At 40.8% G+C, this 21,935-nt stretch overlaps 2 long non-coding RNA genes across 2 annotated transcripts; both read left to right on the top strand.

Moving 5' to 3' along the window:
• Window positions 1–13,198: 13,198 nt before the first annotated feature.
• Window positions 13,199–16,204, top strand: LOC119295861. Its single transcript, XR_005144405.1, has 3 exons — window positions 13,199–14,017; window positions 14,713–14,785; window positions 15,969–16,204. It is a non-coding gene; the product is annotated as an uncharacterized LOC119295861 (long non-coding RNA).
• Window positions 16,205–16,455: 251 nt separating this feature from the next.
• On the top strand, window positions 16,456–20,556 carry LOC119295860. The gene is made up of 3 exons (XR_005144404.1): window positions 16,456–16,840; window positions 17,235–17,831; window positions 18,003–20,556. It is a non-coding gene; the product is annotated as an uncharacterized LOC119295860 (long non-coding RNA).
• The last annotated feature ends 1,379 nt before the right edge of the window (window positions 20,557–21,935 follow it).

Here is a 21,935-nt window from a genome sequence, read left to right as displayed (position 1 = left end):
GCCGTCTTCCGCGCCGTCGCCGCCGCCGTCTCGCCGAGCCCCGCCGCCCCTCGCCGAGCCCCGCCGGAGCCGCCCGCCCTGCCGGACGACCTCGCCGGAGGTAGCCACCCCGCCGCCGGGTTTTTTTTCGAATAAAACCCCCTTTGGTTTTTTTTAGAAAAACCCTGGTTCGTTTCTTTTATAGATCGGTTTTATTCTTCGGTTTATTTATTTAGCGAGCGTTCGCTCGTCCGTTCATTCTAATGTGTTCATCGTTTAGTTTCTGTTAACGAACGTTCGTTCGTTTAGCCGTTCGTCGTTTTTCTTTTTATCGGATTTATTCCGCGATTATTCTGATCTTGATTTCTAATCCGATGTTCAAACCTGTTTATCTTTTCGCTCATTTATCGGAATCAGGCGATTCAAGTGCCTGGAGTTTCATCCCGAAACCTTCTTTCCGAATAATCAACTCAAACAAGTTTTTATCTCTGTAAAATTTGACCCTAGTTCAGATTAGTTAACGGATCTTGTTTCTTTTGCCGTATGAGTTTCGTTGCTCCGTTCATTTGATTTTTTTTGCAAACCGGAGTTCTTAAGTTGAACTCTCCGGTCAAACTCTTTTATTTGGAGTTCTACTTGTGCATCTTTGATTGTTGCTTATGTATGTTATTGTTTGCTTGCGATAGAATTCCCGGAGTGCGAAGCGTGTTACTACGAGTCTCTAGGATTCACGGATCGTCAGCAAGGCAAGTAACATATTGATCATACTCTTTTCATACCCAGTTTTTATGCATTAGTTTCAATCCTCAAATATTGCATGACTAGGATGCCTTTAATATGTGGGTTTTGGGAAGTAGTTGCTGAGGTAGAACCTATTGCCCTGTTTATTATCAAACCCTTGGGAGTTACTTCTACGCGTTGCTTATTTTGCCATGCTATGCTCGTAGATGTGGATTGGGTTTGAGTGATTTCCATGACAGATGTGAGATTGATAAATTAATGGTTTACTTAAGGTGGCAACTTTAATACACATCTAGGTGGATTGAGGCACCTGGGGTATCCAGTGATTGCCTGTTTTATTTTTGGAAATCCCGGGGTTACCGTGTGATTCTCCTATGGACCGCCACCCAGGCTCAAAGGGAACTGAGTCTATTCATGCTAGAAACTTCCGTGTGCAGCCGTAAGCTATTATGGGCTCTAGCATAGTTGAGTAAGTTACGTGAAGCTCTTGAAGAGGTGGATCAGCAGGTAGTGGGTTTGTAGGTTTGGTATGGTCTACCCGGAGTAGAGAGTTAATGTTTCTGAAAGACTGTGTCTCGGTCATCCGTTTCTCAAACATCATGTAGTGCGAGGAATCAGCGGAGGCGATCGAGTCTTGCGGGGAAAAGTGCGCAAACCTCTGCAGAGTGTACAATCTAATCATGGTTAGCCGTGTCCCCGGTTATGGACAATTCTGAGTATCTAGTACTTGAGTATTCGCATGTATCTCAACACTTCTAATTAATCTTGTTGGGTTGTTAACTATTTTAATTGGGATCATTGAGTTGGGGTTACCTTCTCAAATGATGTTTCAACCACCATGATAGTTAAACTAAAATTTATTCCTTTGTAGTAGGGAAAAATTGGCTTTTCGCAAAATTGTAACCATAGAGCTTTTCAGCAGCCAAATATACATGTAGTGGTAGTACTATTCTGTTATTGCTCTTTTGTGTTACATTGCCAGCATATTCCATGTGCTGACCCGTTCTCGGGCTGCAACGTATTATGTTGCGGACTTTTCAGACGAGGAGTAAGGTTCGTAGGTCGTTGCCGTGCAGCTCAGCTATGCCGTTGGAGTTGATGGACTCACTTTATCTTCCAAGCCTTCCGCTGTTACCGCATTAGATGGCCTTAAGCCATATTATTGTAATAAGTTCTCTTTTGAGACATTCGATGTAATAAGTGTGTGATTGCTACTCTGTTATAAATCCTTCGAGTACTGTGTGTGTCAGCATTACCGATCCAGGGATGACACGGAAGCACAGAGACTTGACCATCTGAGGTCGGATCGCTACAGTCCTTTGGCAGAAGGGCAAACTGGTCTACCAGATCCATCTATCGCCATCGAGCACCACTGGTTCATTCTACTTTACTGCATTACCTTCAGTCGTTTACTTTCATGTTGTGCGACGATAGTTTATCTGATCAATCATTGACTTGTTGCATATCTTTCATATTGTCATCTCTGTCATTCACATCAGTTAATATTCATGCTTATCTTGTTGCATTCCCTTCATTCAATTCAATTGTCCCAGTTATATACATTTATTCTCTTTTTTTACAGGAAGACTGTAAGGGAACCCCCTACAGTTTAATTGGTGCGACAAACCCAAATTGCAAGTACCATGCCTTGAACCTGGGTGGGTGGGACGGCATCAGCCCCTTCCCACCACTAGGCTATGCCTTAGTCTGCTACATTTCTTCTCTTAGTTGTTCTATCTCGAGTTTTCCCTCGTAGTTCATATCTAGTTATGTCTCATGCTTCTGTATTTGTCCGCATGTCGCATTACCATCGTCATTGTCAAACATGTACTACCCTATGCTCTATCCGTTATTGCTTCCTACCTTGATACATTTGTTCCTTAATAATGTACATGTTCAAGTTCTTGTCTATCGAACTCTATTTCCGCTGCTGTGTTTGGGATCAACTTCGAAACATTCGCAAGATTAATTTTTTTTGAATCTCCCATTCACCTCCCTCTGGTCGATATACTCTCGGTCCTAACAAGTTTATCTTGTCTACATCATGCCATCTTGCTTAAGGCGTTACTCTGTTCTTCCATGAACTAAATATAATAGATGCATGCTGGATAGCGGTTGATGTGTGGAGTAATAGTAGTAGATGCAGAATTGTTTCGGTCTACTTGTCTCAGCGTGATGCCTATATACATGATCATTGCCTTGGATATCATCATAATTATTTGTTTTTCTATCAATTCCCAACAGTAGTTTGTTTACCCGTTGTATGCTATTTTTATGAGAGAAGCCTCTAGTGAAAACTATGGCCCTCGGGTCTATATTTTATCATATATTAAAACTAGAAATACCTTGCTAAAATTTTCCTTTATTTATTTTATTTTGTATTTTTTTCCGATCTATCTATCAATAACTATACAATTTAATCTTGCTCGTAACCATCAACGGATTGACAACCCCTTGTTCGCGTTGGGTTGCAAGTATTTCTTGTTTGTGTGCAGGTGTTGTTCACTAATCGTTGCTTGGTTCTCCTACTAGATTTATAACCTTGGCTTCATTACTGAGGGAAATACTTATCTCTACTATACTGCATCATTCTCTCCTCTTCTAGGAAATCCCAATGCAGCTCACAAGTAGCAGGAAGAATTTCCGGCACCATTGCCGAGAAGACATCATCAACAACTATCAAGTACCTACGCATAAAATTTCATCTCCTTGCATTTACATTATTTGCCATTTGCCTCTCATTTTCATCTCCCCCACTTCTTAAAAGTTTTTACAAAAATACCAAAAATATTTTCCGTTTGCCTTTTGTGTGTCTTCTTGTTTGCTTGTTTGAAACTGTCATCATGAGTGACTTCAGTATGATAGAAACAGATGATGGTAGATCTCCTAAAATTGGAAGTTCTACAAATCTCGATGCTAAAACTTTTGTGTTGGGATAAGGGAATGTGATACGTCTCCAACGTATCTACAATTTTTGATTCTTCCATGCTATTATATTATCTGTTTTGGATGTTTTATATGCATTAATATGCTATTTTATATTATTATTTTTGACTAACCTATTAAACTAGAGCCCAGTGCCAGTTTCTGTTTTTTCCTTGTTTTTGACTTCTACAAAAAAGGAATATCAAAGGAGTCCAAGCGGAATAAAACTTTAGCGATGATTTTTTCTTGGACCAGAAAACACCTAAGTAACTTGGAGAGAGGACAGAAGATCCCCGAGGAGGCCACAAGCCTTAGGGGCGCTCCCTAGGGGGTGCGCCGTGAGTTCTTGTGGGACCCTCAGTAGTCCCCCAACCCTAATCTTTGCACTATAAATTCCCAAATATACCCCCAACATCAGAAGCGTCCACCAAAATACTTTTCTGCCGCCGCAAGCCTCTGTTACTATGACATCCCATCTTGGGCCTTTTTTGGCACCCTGCCGAAGGGGGATTCGATCACGGAGGGCCTCTACATCAACCTTGCTACCCTTCTGATGAAGTGTGAGTAGTTTACCACAAACCTACGGGTCCATAGCTAGTAGCTAGATGGCTTCTTATCTCTCTTTGATCTTCAATACAATGTTCTCCTCGATGTTCTTGGAGTTCTATCCGATGTAATATTCTTTTGCAGTGTGTTTGTCGAGATTCAATGAATTGTGGATTTATGATCAGATTATCTATGAATATTATTTGAGCTTTCTTTGAACTCTTTTATGCATGATTAAGATATCTTTGTATTTGTCTTCAAACTATCGGTTTGGTTTGGCCAATTAGATTGGTTATTCTTGCAATGGGAGAGGTGCTTAGTTTTGGGTTCAATCTTGCGGTGTCCTCACCTAGTGACGTAGTAGGGGTAGCGAGGCACGTATTGTATTGTTGCAATCAAGGATAAAAAGATGTGGTTTTCATCATATTGCTTGAGTTTATCCCTCTACATCATGTCATCATACTTAAGGCATTACTCCGTTCTTATGAACTTAATACTCTAGATGCAAGCTCGATAGCGGTCGATGTGTGGATTCATAGTAGTAGATGCAATCAGGAGTCGGTCTACTTGTCACGGACGTGATGCCTATATTCATGATCATCGCCTCAGATATCGTCATAACTATGCGCTTTTCTATCAATTGCTCGACAGTAATTTGTTTACCCACCATATGTTTTCTTTCAACAGAGAAGCCTCTAGTGAAACCTATGGCCCCCGGGTCTATTTTCCATCATATTTTTTTAGATCTATAAACCAAAAAAATCCAAAAATACCCTGCTGCAATTTATTTATATTGACTTTAGTTTGCTCTTTTATTTATCTTTTGTACCTATCTCTATTAGATCTCACTCTTTTTCATGACCGTGAAGGGATTGACAACCCCTTTTTCGCGTTGTGTGCAAGTGTTTGTTAGTTTGGGCAGGTGCATAGATTGGAGAATTGCTTGTGCCTCCTACTGCATTGATACCTTGGTTCTTAACTGAGGGAAATACTTATCTCTACTTTGTTGCATCACCCTTTCCTCTTCGAGGGTAAAATCAACGCAAGTTCAAGAAGTAGCAGGAAGAATTTCTGGCGTCGTTGTCGTGGAGGTTCTACATCAAGCCTACCAAGTACCAATCATAACTCTCATCTCTTGTGCTTACATTATTTGCCATTTACCTCTCGTTTTTCCTCTCCCCCACTTCTAAAATGTTCCAGAAAAATACAAAAATATTTGCCTTTTTATTCACCCTTTTCCGTTCGTCTTTTTCGTTTGCTTGTGTGGTAGATTGCTTGCTTTGTCACTATGTCTCAAGAAAATACCAAGCTGTGTGACTTTTCCAACACTAATAATAATGATTTTATTTGTACTCCAATTGCTCCCGCCACTAGTGTGGAATCTTATGAAATTAATGCTGCTTTGTTGAATCTTGTTATGAAAGAACAATATTCGGTCTTCCTAGTGAAGATGCCGCATCCCATCTAAATACTTCTGTTGAGTTGTGTGATATGCAAAAGAAAAAGGATGTGGATAATGATATTGTTAAATTCAAGCTATTTCTATTCTCACTACGAGATCGTGCTAAAACTTGGTTTTCATCTTTGCCCAAAATTATTATTTATTCATGGAATCAGTGTAAAGATGCTTTTATTTCCAAGTACTTTCCTCCCGCTAGATCATCTCCCTTAGGACGATATAATGAATTTTAAGCAACTTGATCGTGAACATGTTGCACAATCTTGGGAGAGGATGAAACTGATGATAAGAAATTGCCCTACTTGTGGTTTAAGTTTATGGATGATCATAAAAAAAATATGCTGGATTGAATTTTGCATCTAGAAATCTTTTAGACTCCGCCGTGGGAGGTACTTTTATGGAAATTACATTAGGATAATATACTAAAATCCTAGATAATATTATGAAAAATTACTCTCAATGGCATACCGAAAGATCTTCCACTAGTAAAAAAGTGCATGCGATTGAGGAAATTAATACTTTGAGTGGAAAGATAGATGAACTTATGAAATTGTTTGCTAGTAAGAGTGCTCCTATTGATCCTAATGATATGCCATTGTCCACTTTTATTGATAATAATAATGAATCTATGGATGTGAATGTTGTTGGTAGGAACAATTTTGGTAATAACGCTTATAGAGGTAATTTCAACCCTAGGTCGTTCCCTAGTAATTCCTCTAATAATTATGGTAATTCCTACAATAATTCTTATGGAAATTATAATAAAATACCCTCTGATCTTGAGAATAATATTAAAGATTTCATTAATTCTCAAAAGAATTTCAATGCTATGGTAGAAGAAAATTTGCTTAAGAATGATGATTTGGCTAGGAACATTGATAGAATTTCTCTTGAGATTGATTCTTCAAAGATTAGATCTATGCCACCTAAGATTGATATTAATGAATCTCTAAAAGCTATTAAAATTTCTATGGATGAATATAAAGAAAGAACCGCTAGAATGCATGCTATGATATGTACTAGAACGCATGTTTCTTATGCGCTAAGTGCTGGTAGTAGGTACCAAAGTGATCCCAGAGTGGCGCACTGGGCAGCTGTTAAAAATATCCTTAAGTTCCTCAAAAGAACAAAGGACATGCTCCTTGTCTATGGAGGAGATGAGGAATTCATTGTAAATGGTTACACCGATGCTAGCTTTATCATTGATATAGATGACTATAAATCTCAACCGGGATATGTTTTCACCCTTAATGGTGGTGCAGTGGTTTGGAAAAGTTTCAAACAGAACACTGTTGCAGACAGGGGCGGACCCAGGATAAAAATGACTCGGGGTCCCATGTCTATCACATATATTTGGATATGATGTACTAATATATCTAAAAGTAACAGTTAACAATACAATATACATAGAATACGATATAACCGTGAATGTGCTTACCAAGGATCCAAAATAAAGAGTTTCACTTGAAATATTAGTTGATCGTAGGAAATTGAATATAAAGGAAAATCAAAGTGTCCAAAATCTGAATAAAGTATAACCGCCAACAAGAAAATGCAACACTAGATCCTGATTGCCTACAAATAAAAAAGAAACAAAACCACTTAGTAACATATTAATTATAGTTGTGTAATAATAAGTAAGTTAAAACCATTACCTTCCTAAAATGGTTTCCGATGTTTTTCATGGCTTCAAAGCGATCAATTACCGCATCATTAGTAACCTTCCTCATTTCGCTTTTCTCCATTTGTACTTCAAGGCGTCGTCACCAAGACGATTGCACAAATATGTCTTCACAATTCTCATAGCCGAAAAAGATCTCTCAACTGTAGCAGTGGAAACATGCAATACTAGTGCTAGCTTCAAAAGTCGAGAAACCAAGGGATAGACAATATGTTTTCTTGTCTGCACCATTTTTTGAGAGAGCTCACAAATATTACTTAGTCCAGAGAAGCGATCATCTACTCGGACATCAGCAATGTAAAGATGACGGTGATGCCTAAGGTCCGTGAGTTCTCCATCATCAAAATCTTTTGGATAAAGTTTAGCTAGACTTATCAAATGCTCTAAGCTGAAATCATGAAATGATTCATTTGGGCTCAATGCCGCTGAGCAAACAAGTAGTTCAGAATTTTTCTCATTGAAGCGATTATCAAGTTCTTGAAGCAGCCAATGAATAACATCATTAAAACAATCCACTTCATAATGATGCCTATTAGTGATACCTGTTTTTTATCGTGGCTTCTTTGGGTTCACATATTGGTCTCCCATTTGCAACTTGGAAATGTCATGCTTGTCACAAAAGACATATGCTTCATGTAGGACAAATTCCCATCCATTTCTCCTTAGATCATTCAAGGAGGCTTTGGTTGAATTCACGCAATTAACAGCATTCACAGTGTCCTGATTCTTCCGTTGTAGAGCCAATGATAATGTGTTTGTGATTATCAATATAGTGGACATAAGCTGTAAGTAGAATACAAAATCAAAAGACTGGAAATAAACAAGAAGACCACATGCATGCCTTCTATTTGTGGCATCCCTATCTTCTTCTTCCACATATTCTAGCACTTTGACAACTGTAGGGAACATCCAATCAAACTCTTAAGTGTCTTGTAGTGAGAAATCCATCGAGTGTCTCCAGGTTTTTGAAGAGCTAGTTCTTGATTTAACCATGTCCCACCTTTTAGCAGTCCACAACCTAAAGCTTCACACACTTGTTCTTTATGTTTGTCTCGAACCATGTCCTTTCTCTTTTTGTTTGGACTCACTATATTCAAACCAGCTCCCAAACTCATCAAACCATTCCCGAACGAACCTTCTATCTTTACCACATATTTCTGTCACTTCAAAATCAGCATTACGAGGTTGAGAAGGGCCATTGGCCAAATACTTCCTTCTTACCATATCTCTCTGATTAGGATGGTACTCATCTATGCTTCTACTTTTACCTAGATCAAACTGAATTTCTTCTTCCCAATTGATCTCTTCAACTTGAGATGAATTCCTTGTAGTATTGGCATAACTAGGTTCATGTGTGGAGGCATCATTTTGTCCATGTGGTGATGGCGGGGCTGGAACATCAGTCTGTTCATGTGGTGATGCATCAATTTGTCCATCCGATGGTGGCGGAACTGAGCCATCATCCTGATTATGTTCGTGTGATGGACCAATATTTTCATCTTGCACTGAGGTTCTCCTCTTTTTTAGAAAGTTTCCATAAACTGAGCTTCTCCTGAAATTTGCAATTTATTCAGATAACTAAAATTTGCATGAAATAAAAGAACTATGAATCATGTGTACGTACATAATACTTGAATTAGAATTGCACGGTTGTAATATAAAACATACATGACATGGTGTCGATGCTTCCAGCCATCCTAGAATTTTGCAATATTGGTCTCCACTTGGTGCACAATTATCTCAGATAGTTCAATACCCAATACAGTCAAAAATCTAGTAATATCCAGTACGGCAGTACCCCTAATTCCCTAGGGTTAGGGAGACAAAGCAATAATTAGAATAAGATTTACAATAGGCAGAGGCAAAGCCATAGAGGCACATCGAATTGGGGGTCTGATGCGGCATACATGTGCCTTCTTTTCTCCACTGATTCGGTGACTTGTCACGGTCTTCCAATAGGCGGCGTGTCCGACGTACGGGGATACAGACGAAGGCGAAAGAACAAGGGCATGAAGCGCAACGTCGAGCAGACGAACAGGCGAGGCGAAGGGCCGAAGGCAAGTATCGATCGATGTACTGCTCGTATCCTGGATAGGCTGGACTGGGCCTTCGTGGCTTCCTCAATTGATAAGGCATCACGCGTTGCTACAACTAGGCTGCACTTGCATGACGTACGGGTGTCCTTCTAGGAAAATTAGGGGTGTCACATTGTATATGGGCTCTATATTTATAAGGTAAAAGAGTTTTTTACCCGGTGTCCTGTGCTACCTGCTGGGCTAACATGGGCTCGCCCCTGGTTGTGGATTCTATGACAGAAGCAGAGTATATTGCGGCTTTAGAAGCTTCAAAGGAGGCGGTCTGGATCAAGAAGTTTCTTGAAGAAGTTGGTGTCGTCCCAAGTGCGATGAACCCGATGGCACTCTATTGTGATAATAGTGGTGTTGTTGCTCAAGCAAAGAAACCAAGATCCCACATGAAGACTAGACACATCGAGCGCAAGTATCACTTTATCCAACGGTATGTCAAGAAGGGTTTTGTGAAGGTTCTCAAGGTTCACACGGATTTGAATGTGTCAGACTGGATGACGAAGGCTCTACCACGAGCAAACAATGAGCAACACCAGATAGCCATAGGTGTTTGAGAAACTATGTAACTAGATTATTGACTCTACGCAAGTGGGAGACTATTGGAAATATTCCCTAGAGGCAATAATATTGTATTACTATATTTCTATTTTCATAATTAAGAGTTTATATTCTATTCTATAACTTCTATGATCTTGGAATATGTGATTCAGTGGAAAACTCATATGCGCATGTGGAATGATAAACGTTAAAGATTAGGTTCCTGGCCTTTCCTCTAAGACTAGATCAAGTGTTGTTGGTGATCATGTTTTCCAGATATTAGGATATCATTCAGTGTAACGATAGTCCTAAAACAACATTGAGAGTATGTCATTACAAAGGTGATTATATTGAATCGACCCAAGCTTATTTGTTATAATTTGAGATAATATCACCTGAAATCAATTGTTATAACATGGAGTGTTAAACAAGAGTTTTAGTTCCTTATACCATGAGAGTATCATAGTCACTTCTTACAGTATGGTGGACTTTGGGGTTTCTCAAATGTCATATGTAACACGGTGATCATAACGACAACTTACAGGTTCATCGGTAACTTTGACAAGGGACTAGATAGTTCAAGAGTGGAATTTGCTCCTCCAAGATGGAGATATATTCTTAGGGCCCTCTCGGTGTGACGACATATATCATGGTCTGGCTAGATAAAGGTGACTATGTCACGGGGATGCCAAAATATATCAATGAGAAAGAATAACAAAACAGGTAACAAGGATAACGGTATGCTGAGCATGTGTATGACTCAAGAGGATACCGATACACCTCGGGTTTTGTAAAGTGTTGCGAAGCAAAGGGAATATCACAGGATAAACAAAGGTTCACTCAAATGTCATTCGTGTATCCATAGAGAGCCATATGGATGTCCATGGTTCCGCTATCGGTCATTGAACGAAGGGGCTTCGTTCATGTCTATGTTTTACCAAACCTACAAGGTCACAAGCTTAAGGTAATCATTATCTAGTGAGTGTTAGTAGGACAGGCATAACGAGGATTTATTTATGGAATTGTTTCATTAATATTTGAAATAGTTTCGAGAGGAACCGTAAGCGTTTCGGGGTCACCAGAAGGGTTTTGGGGTTTATCGGACAATACTAGGTATTTCTGATAAATAATATATAGGCAGAAAAAATTATGGTGATATTAAATTAATAATAAAAGGCTCTAGTAATTGTTAGGAGGCTTTTATACTTAATTTAATATCAACGGGTCTTAAAAGGCCAAGTGGTGGAAGTAGAATTGGGCCACATAGGCCCAATAGGGGAAGGTGCCCCCCTTTCCTTGGAGGGGAGGCCAAATTGGACTACGGGAGGCTTTCCTCTTCCCCTATGGCTGGCGCACCAAGGAGGGATTCCTTCCCTCCTTGTGTGGTGCCCCTTCCCCCCCTCAAATCTATAATATACTAGAGGCTTTGGCACTATTTGGATACACAAGTTTTGGAGTCTCCTCTAGTTATCTAGTTCTAGTTGGTCCTAGTTCATCAATTAGAGCTAGATCTAGATCCACTGATCCTCATAATTATAAGCCCAATGTGGTTCTAATCTCATCCCTCTAATTCTCTGGCAACAAATAGCTCTGAACGGTGAAGCGCTATTGGATCGTGAAAACCGCTTGCAACTCGCAGAGAGGACGTGCTTTCAGTCTTCCATTCGAGGGGTTATTTGTGGGCGGTTCGCGGGATCGTTCATCTATGGTATGATGGACTCCAAGAATGATCTACACTTACTCATCTACTTCCGCTGCAACTCGGAGTTGATAATGATCTAATCCAAGCCGTTAATGCATCTTCATATTGTTCCTGGGTGATCGTAGGGCAATTTTCTTTATTTTCTACTACGTTTCCCAACACCATATAATTCATGCAAATTACCACTTCCTATTTAACTCTCAAAAATATACAAGTGAAGTAAGAGAGTGCAAATAATTTCTATAAAACATATCACCATGCCCAAACAAAAAAAAGTGAAGAACAAGAGCAATTGCCTCCACTCAAAAAGATATAAGTGAAGTACAGATGAGCATTCCATAAATATAGGATGAATGTGTGTCTCTCATAATAGGTGTGATCTATAAACAATGATTGCAAAGACCAACAAGCAAAATAAAGAAATACGAATGCCGCTCCAATATAAACACATATCATGTGAAAAATAAAAAATATAGCTCTAAGTAAGATATACATATAGTTTGGAAGACGAAAGATGAGATGCCATCCAAGGCATCCCCAAGCTTAGACGCTTGAGTCTTTCTTATATATTACCTTGGTGTGCCTTGGGAATTCCCAAGCTTAGGCTCTTGCCGCTCCTTATTCTTCTCATATCTCCATCTCACCTAGAACTTGGAAACTTCATTCACACAAGACTTAACGGAACCTCGTGAGATAGATTAGTATAATAAAATAAATCATTCACTTAGATACTGATAAGAGAAGATTTATAATTATTACCTATTGATGTCTATTGTATTCTATCATTTCCACAATTTATATCCTCTAGTATAAGCCATAGTAACTTTAAAACAAGCAAACAAAGAAAACAAAACAGAATCTGTCAAAAACAGAATGGTATTTAAATACGTAATTTTTCATCATAGTCTGTAACTCTAATTTTTTTTTGAACAATTAGGACAAGACAGATAATTTGTAAATTAGTAATGTGTAAAAATTCAAGGATTTTATCATGTCCTAGCAAAGAACAAAAAATCATATACTAGACGCAGAAGTTTCTGTTTCTGCACAGAACCAAAATAATTATTCACATCACTCTAAAGGTTTAACTTGGCACTTTATTGAAATAAAAGATACAAACATGATTACTATAGTAGCAATAATCATATTCACACACTGAAAGCAAAACAGAATCTCTACTCCTAATGGACGAGTTGGTTAAATAGTCCCACCACTTTCGTCCGGTTTTTTTTATCTGGTTTTTTTTGTTCCACCTCCCACCACCCCTTCCATCAGTTTTCCTCTTTTCTCGTTTGGCCGGCAATACCCAACGTATTTATGGTAATCAATCACAATTAATCCACGTATAGTAAGGCTATAAACTCAAAAATCTCAAATATGATAATTATAGTAATAAATTAATCCAGATATGGTAAGGCCATGACTCAGGAAATTTCGAATATGGTAATTATATGGCAATAAAATTACTCCAAAGGCTATCAATCAAGGTATGCTAAGGCCATAACTCAGGAAATTTCGAATATGGTAATTATATGGTAATAAATCTAAATTACCTCAAAGGCTATCTCTACTTCTAATGGATGAGTTGGTTGAATAGTATCCATGATTTATTTTTGTCTGGTTTATTTTTATCTCACATCCCACCATCATATCTCCTGACGTTGGTTTTTTACCCTCACAATAAAAAATTTCATGACCTTTCAAAATTTTCCTAACTAGACACGTTACAAACGGGCAGGAGCCGATAGCACATTACCAATCAATAATATTCAGTTTTATGGCAATCAGTTTCAAATCCTAACTTTCCTAATACATCAACTTTGCCTTTTCTAAGAAGCAATCTTTTTTATTTCTTCTGAAAATAAAGGAGGAGTATGCGGCACGTTTCGTAGTTGTTTCGTTCGTCTTCGCCCTCGTTTCGTACGTCCCCTCCTCCACCTCGATTTCTTTTCTGCCTCTTCAGCCTTCTCCCCGCAACCCTATCTCTTAGGCCTCATTTGGCGCGAGTGGGTTGAGGGGGTTTCGAGAGGATTTTCCTCGCGTGGGCCAGAAACCCCGAGAAACCACGTTGGCCCATTTGGTACAGGGGGTTTGTATGCGCTAATCCTCTCTAATCCACGCCAAACCACGCGAAACCACGCGGCTCGAAACCCTCGTCGAGCGACTCAGGGAGTCGCTCGTCCCATCGCACGCCGCCAGCGAGAGGAAGAGACGTCGCCGCCGCTACCACCGAGGGGAAGAGCCCCGCCGCCGCCACCGAGGGGAAGAGCCCCGCCGACGAGAGGAGGAGCCCCACGCCGCCGCCCGACTCTGCCCGACACCGGCGTTACTCCTCCAGCATACTGGCCTTATCCCCGGTGGTAAGCCATCTCCGCCTCTCCCCCCCTGCTAGACGGGAACGTTGCTGCGAATGTGAACCCGCATTTTGTGATCCTTCTTTGTTTCTGCATATGTGAATTTCTTTTCTTGTGAGTGGATTCTGAATGCATGCATGTTCACACAGCATGGATTCTGAATGCATAGTGAGTATTTGCTGTACATGGTGTTTACTGGTTCTGAATGTCCTGTGAGTGGAGATTCTGAATGCATACTGCATTATGAATGTTGAATGATGTTTTTTTTGCGGGGGATCTGAATGTAGAGCTGTCTGATGGTGATGGTCTGATGTTGATGGTGATTGAAGTGTGGTGCAGAGCTGTTAATTAGTTAACAATCTGTTGTGCTGTGTCGGTGGTGCTGCGAGAAGCTTTCGTTTTCGTGGCTGAGCCGCATGAGATATCTGCGTAGCCATCTACATTTGTATGACTGATGTTTGAAATGCTTATGAACCTATGTCATGGAATCACTTGATGTAATGTGTTTTTGTTGTCTTGCATGGTTGCATACAATGGCAAATTCTTAGGCCTCGTCTGTCTGAAAGCATTTCAAGTGAAAGAATGCAAAAGACTACATACTGCTGATAATTTCTTAGGCTTATATTTCCAGACTTGAAGTTAGCAATTTAAGTATGGTATATGTCATCTTACTTGTCGCTGATATGTTCTTATTTTGACAGCCTGCCGCTTCGATTATTGTGGGGGTGGACGAATTACCTCCGTCTTGGGATTCAGTTGTCACGCCTAACTTCGGTAATGTACACAAGCTTTTTGGCCTCTAGACCTTGTTTCTTAAGTCTTAACCGAAGTACTATATCCTACTTGATAGATCTTGTAGTCTTATCATTCTCTCCTAATTTAGCGATAATCATCTGAACTTGCGACTAATGCTACTGTCTCTTCATTATTCCAAGAGTTTAGCAGTGAAATATGTTGTTTGGTATATAATCTTGTTGTTAGCTTGTTTGGAAGTTTGATAAAATGCATGGACCTTGTAGTATAGTGTTGCTTGATTATGTTGTCACAACTCACATCACGAGTATGCGTACAACAGGTTTAAGCTGATCTGCTTGCGCCAACTTGCAGGGAGAAGCCGTTTTAAGCTGTACTGTACTTCTTTGTTTCAGCATGTACTTGTTCCATCCATGTGCTGGACTCTAGAGTTTGGTTTAGAAAGTAGTAGTTTATTACTACTAGCAAAATCTTCCTTTTTGTGCAACTCGGCCTAAAAATGTCAGATAAATAAATAAGTTTGCCCAACAGGATTTCAACTATGGAGTTGGGTTTATGTTGTTGATATCTTTCTTGGAGACTGCATCCAGAGAGGCAGTGGAGGATGTATTACCTCATCTTCAGTAGCTGATCATTCATTACAGTTTCTTTGCAGTGCTCTTTCTAGCCAGCAAGGAAATAGTCCACATTGCGAGCTTCATTGAATAGTTGTTTGAATTTGAAGGAAATAAACATACATACATCCATGGCAATATTTCATTGCGAGCTTTTAACACATTCTGAGAATTTTAGAAGTCCAGATGTATTCTTGTTAGTTTCAAATATGCTTTGCTTCACTTCGGAAGATGCCAGTTGTTTGAATTTTAACTCTGCATTCTGCTTGAGATTTTTTGTTTGTTTGATATGAACCTTGTGCTTCTGCCTTTGACGATTTCGTTGAATTCACCATTGACCTAGGTCTTGGTTTAATTCCATCATCATGTTGTACCTGTGTACTACTTTTTCTATTTAATTCTTTTGATCTGATGTTTGGGTGCCAGCAGATAACAGGAGATGTACAGACTAAGGAAGGAAAGTTTTTATTTGACCAGATAGGGTCACTTCACACTGAATTTTGTTTTCAGCAGCAAGATCGCAGTGCAAGCTTTAATATCATTTACTCAAAACACATCTAATCCTTGGACCAATTCATCTGTTTTTATAGGGACCTGATCTCGCGGAAGACGGGTGACCACTTTGCTGCCACAAGTCTCCTTCACACCGTGTAGCCCGCAAAAATGTCTCGGAGCATTTGCCGATCATATTTATGTTGTAATGAACCGTTAACTTTCGTTGATTGAACATCTTGTATTTTTCATTTGGACCGTGGCATGTATGCATGTAACATTTCATTTGAACAGTTGATAGTACATGCAACAGATTATACAAGCCTTTTTGTTATTTTGCGTAATCTAGTTGCACCATTGTTGCGAGTACATTTCTTCTATGAGCTTTTGAAGCTTTTGAAGTTGTAAAAATTGCATCTCTAATTATAGTATACTAATTTTGCAAACCCTCTGTATCAATCCCTGTGTACCAAATAGAAGGGGTGTGTGAGGGGTTTGGGAGGATTTGGGAGGATTTGGGAGGATTTGAAAGGATTGGGTGGAAGAGAGGGATTCACCAAATCCTCCCAAATCCCCTCCTCCTAAAGCCTCTCAAATACTCTTCTACCAAACGAGGCCTTATGAGGCCGGCGGAGACAACGACTCCCATCGGCGGCTGCCTCCCCCACGCGACATTGAAATCCCGCCGCCCTCGTCGACGGCGATTACGCTCACGCCTCACTCTCGCGTATGTCCAGCAAAAAACGGCGGAAAAAAAAACGAGCGCACACATGCCTGATCCAATCTGCCGCCATGCCTCCCCACGCACTCCCACGCCGCCGGTGGTACTATGTCATCGCGCCCGCGGCGGACCCAAATTTTCTCTCCTTCTCCTCTGCCATCGCGTCCGCTCCCCTCCTCAGCCATCACATGTGCAGCCGCCTCGTCGTCACGCTCCCTCTTCGACTCCATCTACTACGAGCTCTGCCAGGTAACCGAGATACATCCGTCCCCTCTCCTCTCTCCCTGAATCGGACTCGACGCGTGCCTCCTCATGATTGATTATGTGCTGCTCGTTTGGATCCAAGGATCCGCCTCGTGATGGGTTCGTGCGCAGGGATGCTTCGATCAATCTAGCGTTTTTAGATTTATTTGTCTCATGGTTGTTGGTGAAGCAATCCAATCTGAATTTTCATGATTGACTTCACAAGATCCTGTCATTTGACCTCTATGAGATTTAGATTACGAGACATTACAGATGATCGTACATGATATTCTGTTATACGTGAAAATGTCCAGACTATAAACGGGTTTGTACTTGGTACGCTGGCTACTATGTCATTTCTTTATCTTCTGTTGTTTCAAGATTATATTCTGCTGTGTAGGTGCTGGACTTTGCATGATGATAGCATCCAAAGTGGGAAAGAACCAATTCTGAATTCAGCATTGTTCCTGGAAAGTTATGAGGAGGAATGGCACAGTTCTTGAGTGGAACTATCAACGAGCCCAGGCAAGGGGACGGGCTACTTATCCAATCCTAAGACTTGTATATCAACGACCAAATGCATACAGTGGATGCGCCGATCGACGAGCGAAGTTGCTAAATTAAATTCAGATGCTGCTTTCGACGCTGACAGCGGTCAAAGCTGGGCTGGCGCGATTGCTAGAGATCACAGAGGGCATGTATTCTTGTCAGTCTGCAAGGAGTTGCCGCGATCTACAAGTGTGGAAGAGGCTGAGGGACGTGCCACACTCCCCGGACTGCATGCACTTGCAGCAGTGTACAGGGGAAAAATTCAGTTAGAGGTGGACTGCAAGTGGATAGCAGATGCACTGAAGAAAAATGCCCCAAACAGGTATCTGAATAATGCCCTTGCTACGTTCTCTGCTTTCAAGGTGACTCACTCCGCGAGGGGAGGTAACAAGATGGCACATGAATTAGCAGTTGAAGCCAGAGTGCGTGGAGACCATACCTTCATAGTGTAAGTCCCAGATAGACTGAACCAGCGTAATGTTGTCTGAATGGTGTCCCATCCTAGAGCTCTGCTGTTCTAGGCTTCTAGCCCTCAAAAAAAAAATATTTGTCATAAATCAACCTCTGTTTCATTGTCAAAAGTACTACGGTGGTTAATCCATGCCGTTTATTTTTGCAGATTGAATAGATGAACCGGTTTATTTATGATATGCGGCCTTTCCTGGTAAGGTTTTTAACTAATCTTTTAGAGTGTTGTTATTCACTGCTTCATCAATTTGTGTGATGTATAAATATGATCTGCCTAATAGCTCCCCTCGGTTTATAACAGACAATATGCATGATAATAAGAAGTGTGGCACAGACAATATGCGATCAGTATGTTGGAAAATATGTTATAGAATCAATTGGATTTGGAAACTTGACACTTGGTGCTCTTCAACCTAAGCTCCAAGTAGATTAAATTAGCACGCCAATTCAAATTTGTAATGTATAGCCATCCCAAACTGCAGTCTTATTTAATGTTGGGACTGGACTTACCAACCTTCGGTTAGTCATACTATAATATTATTTTCTTTTTTGAGAATACTATAAGATTTATTTTAAGAAGGTGTTTCGTTAAGAAATCAACGCCTAAAACCAATTTCCTCGAGTTTCAATCTGTGATATGCATTAGATATTTCTGTTCCAATAGATTTTTTTGTAGGCATAGAAGGATTGTTGTACGTCAGTTCCAGACTCTTATAGCTTCTGTAGATATTTAAGATGTCTGGTCTGATGATCTCCCTCTACATTTCCTTGTTTAAACAATCGGGAATTAAAGTTTACGGAATGCGATAAAAATAATTTGTAATTAAATCCGTGATTCGCTGGCCTAGCATAGTGAATGTAATTGTACTTCTGTGAGTGTGAAGGTGCATTCTTACAAATTCGATTAAGATGTAACTGTGACTTATCGTTCAGCGTCAAGTAATGTAACTGTGTTTAAGCTTTAGCTGAGATTTACATTTAGATAGCGCAGACTTACCGTTCAGCTACATCTTAATCAATTTAATTCCAGCACCAGTTTGAAACGACTCCAATTCGGTTGCACCAAAATTATTACTTCAACCAGTTAATACTGTGTTGATTTAACTAAATCTTGGCACTTGTAAGAAAGAACATATTCATTTAACAAAAAAGTTGCGTCCAAGTTTAGCTCTTCGGCCCATGAAATATGTTGTCCTTGCTCCAACTATAGCTGGCCGAACAGGTAAAATTCGGTTTTTAGACAAAGACCATCTTGCCTTAATGGAATCCATACCCATAACAAGTATGCCGGAGTTTTCGTCTTTAAATTTTTGATGGCATAACCATCAAAATTTGACATCCTTCTTCTTCCTTCGCCTGTGGGTAAATTGATTTGATTTATTATTTTCTAACTGTGTGCCAATTTCAAATGAATCAGAAGGCCGTAGGACTTTTTCCTTTTCAGGTTATGTGATCGATGGCATTTAAATAACTGATGGCATGTTTTTTCTAATTTTGTGTCAATTTCAGATGAATCAGAAGGCTGTAGGACTTTTGCCTGCTTTTTCTCGTGCTATTTTTCATGTTGTTAGGTTACATACTGCATACTTAACTCATGGCATTTTTTTCTTTCAGGTTATGTGATGGAAGTCATTTAAATAAGAAATAGGCATCTTCATTTTGTATTTCTTTTAAAAGAACTTGAAATTTATTTTGCATTTAAGCAGCTGCGTCCGCCGCGTCCCGAGGTGGGACAATGCGAGCCGCAACCAAGGGCGAGACCCACCTAGCTCGAGCGGCTGCTGAGCCGGCCAAGTGGTGAACCAACACGTTGCACGGGCACGTGCGCAGCCAGGCCAACCGGAGTCCCCCAAGGTCGCCACGTTCGATGCCAGGCCAGGGAGCCGACACCGACTCCATAGTCATCACCAGGCCCTGCGCGGATCTTGTAGAACTTCCAAACCAGTGCCCTCCCTCGCCATGAAAATCGTCGCGTGACCAACGCTTGCCGCTTGCCCGGATCTGGCGCGCTAGCCAGATCAGACGCCAAAGGGAGCGCCCACGAGCTCCGCAACCAAACGCCGGCGAGCAAGCACCGCACCAATCGCCACGGCGACGATGACCACAGGTGCACAGACACTTGCGCGTCCACCGTGGCGAGGCCTGTGGCAGCGGCGGAAGAGAGGAAACGCACGGGAGGGATCTGCCAGCGACGCGCGTGGTGCCCCCCGGGTCGTTCGAGCTGAGCGGCGCGGGGTCGGGTCCCCCGCCTATGACTCTTGTTCGAAGTACTTTGCTTATATTCAATAATATGGCATATCAGCATTGTTTATTCATTTGGATTGTTATTTGATTATTTGTGCAGCTACATGGTGAACTGTGTAAGAAACTTTACACTATAGTTCATGAAGTTTCGAATGCCATCACTGCCCTTGAGAGTACAAGACCTGGAAGTAGTTCTGGATTTCTGGTGTAGAGCTCCTTGCGCATAGTTGTTGATAAAGCCAAGAATCTACTTCGGTATTTCTGAGAGTAGCAAGATTTACGTATACTGAACATTATATTTCTTTACAGAGAGAGTAATTTTAATGTGTATGAATATGCTTGCTATTTCCAAGTTTGATAAGTAAAGTCTTACCAGACTATGTATACACGGACTGTACTTTTACTGCACTACTACATTATATCCTGTTGTGAACAAAATTAGGTTCCAGTTCCTTCCGCCCCGCTAGCATCTCCAAAGCCCAAATATTCGAGGATAACATCTCTGAAGAGTAGCAAATGCCTGATGACGGATGGTGTTAGCATGATTTTGCAAAAGACGACACGCTCAACACTGATGCTGCTTTGGAGAAGTGCTCTAGCCATAATTCCAGGAAGGCAATTCCTGAGACAGGTGAAGAAGAAGAGGATGTCTCTATGGAGAAGTGCTCTTTTCAGAATAACCCTAACCTTGTAGAGGCTAGAGCCGAGAGATGTGACCGTTCGTTGTGTGTGCTGAACAAGAGCGTGAGTGCATCAATGAGCAGTCTGAAGTGGTCGAGCAGGTCAGGTTCCAATGGAAGGATGATGATGAGCTCAGGGACTAGGACTATGTGGGTGCTAATGGTATTACTGAGCTACTCACCAAAAAAAAAAGTAGGGAATATTTTTTCTACTTTAGAAAATGTGGCAAATTGCATGAGTGAGCGGTTCATATAAATTTTTTCATCAAGTCGAATTCTTTGGTTAGGATAGAAAGATAAATGCATTGGTTGGTTGTTTCAAACTTCAAAGAGTTAATAGCGGACATGAAGGCGTATCAGTTGCATGCCCCACAACGGACATCATATTTTTGTTTCGTGGTAATGGCTCAAGGGGCTTCACGGGCGGCGTACCCCTCTCCCCCTTGATGGTTGTGGCAGAACGGCATGAACACAGGGGGAGGGGGTCGGGGTGTAGAGCGGGGTGGTTGGCGAAAGATTCCTTGTCAGTCCGTGGGGAGGTACGGTGTGAAGAAGATAGGGCGCCATGACAAAAATGTGAGGTGGGCGTCATCCAGTTTTAAAGGAGAGGCCTCCAGCGAGAAATGTTCAGCTACGACAGGAAACTGAGTGGGAAGGGGAGGGTCTGACAGGAAAATGAAAGGGTGCAACGTGAGGTGCGGTTTTTGTGATACCGCGTGTTGGAGATAATGTGACGGATTTTCCAGTCAACCATATTTCTCCAGAACATATGGGCTGGATTTGGAGGAGTTTGGATTTTGGGGAGTTTGGGCGCCAGTTTGCTGTCTGAACACACATAGATGTATGAGAGAGAAATGAGCCTCGACATTAGAGACGATCTTAATCATTTGTTTGTTTCATTTATATGCATTGTGGCCCGTAGCAATGCACGGGCATTCTACTAGTAAAGAATAACTATTGAGTTGCCTCCCAACAACCGCTATTGTTTAATGCCCCTAGCTAGGCATAATGCAATCTATCAAGTATTATCATCTTTCTTGAATTGTTTTAGAACAATATCATCATAAATTTCCCTCAAGAAATCCCTCTTTTCAGCAGCAAATTTTCTAGCGGGTAAGCTCAAATAATAAAAGGAACTATACTTAGTAATTTTAACATTC

The sequence above is a fragment of the Triticum dicoccoides genome, chromosome 4B (genome assembly GCF_002162155.2).
Source record: "Triticum dicoccoides isolate Atlit2015 ecotype Zavitan chromosome 4B, WEW_v2.0, whole genome shotgun sequence".
NCBI classification, from domain to species: Eukaryota; Viridiplantae; Streptophyta; class Magnoliopsida; order Poales; family Poaceae; genus Triticum; species Triticum dicoccoides.
Note: the sequence above shows the minus strand (reverse complement) of the source record. Positions and strands in the feature narration are given on the sequence as shown.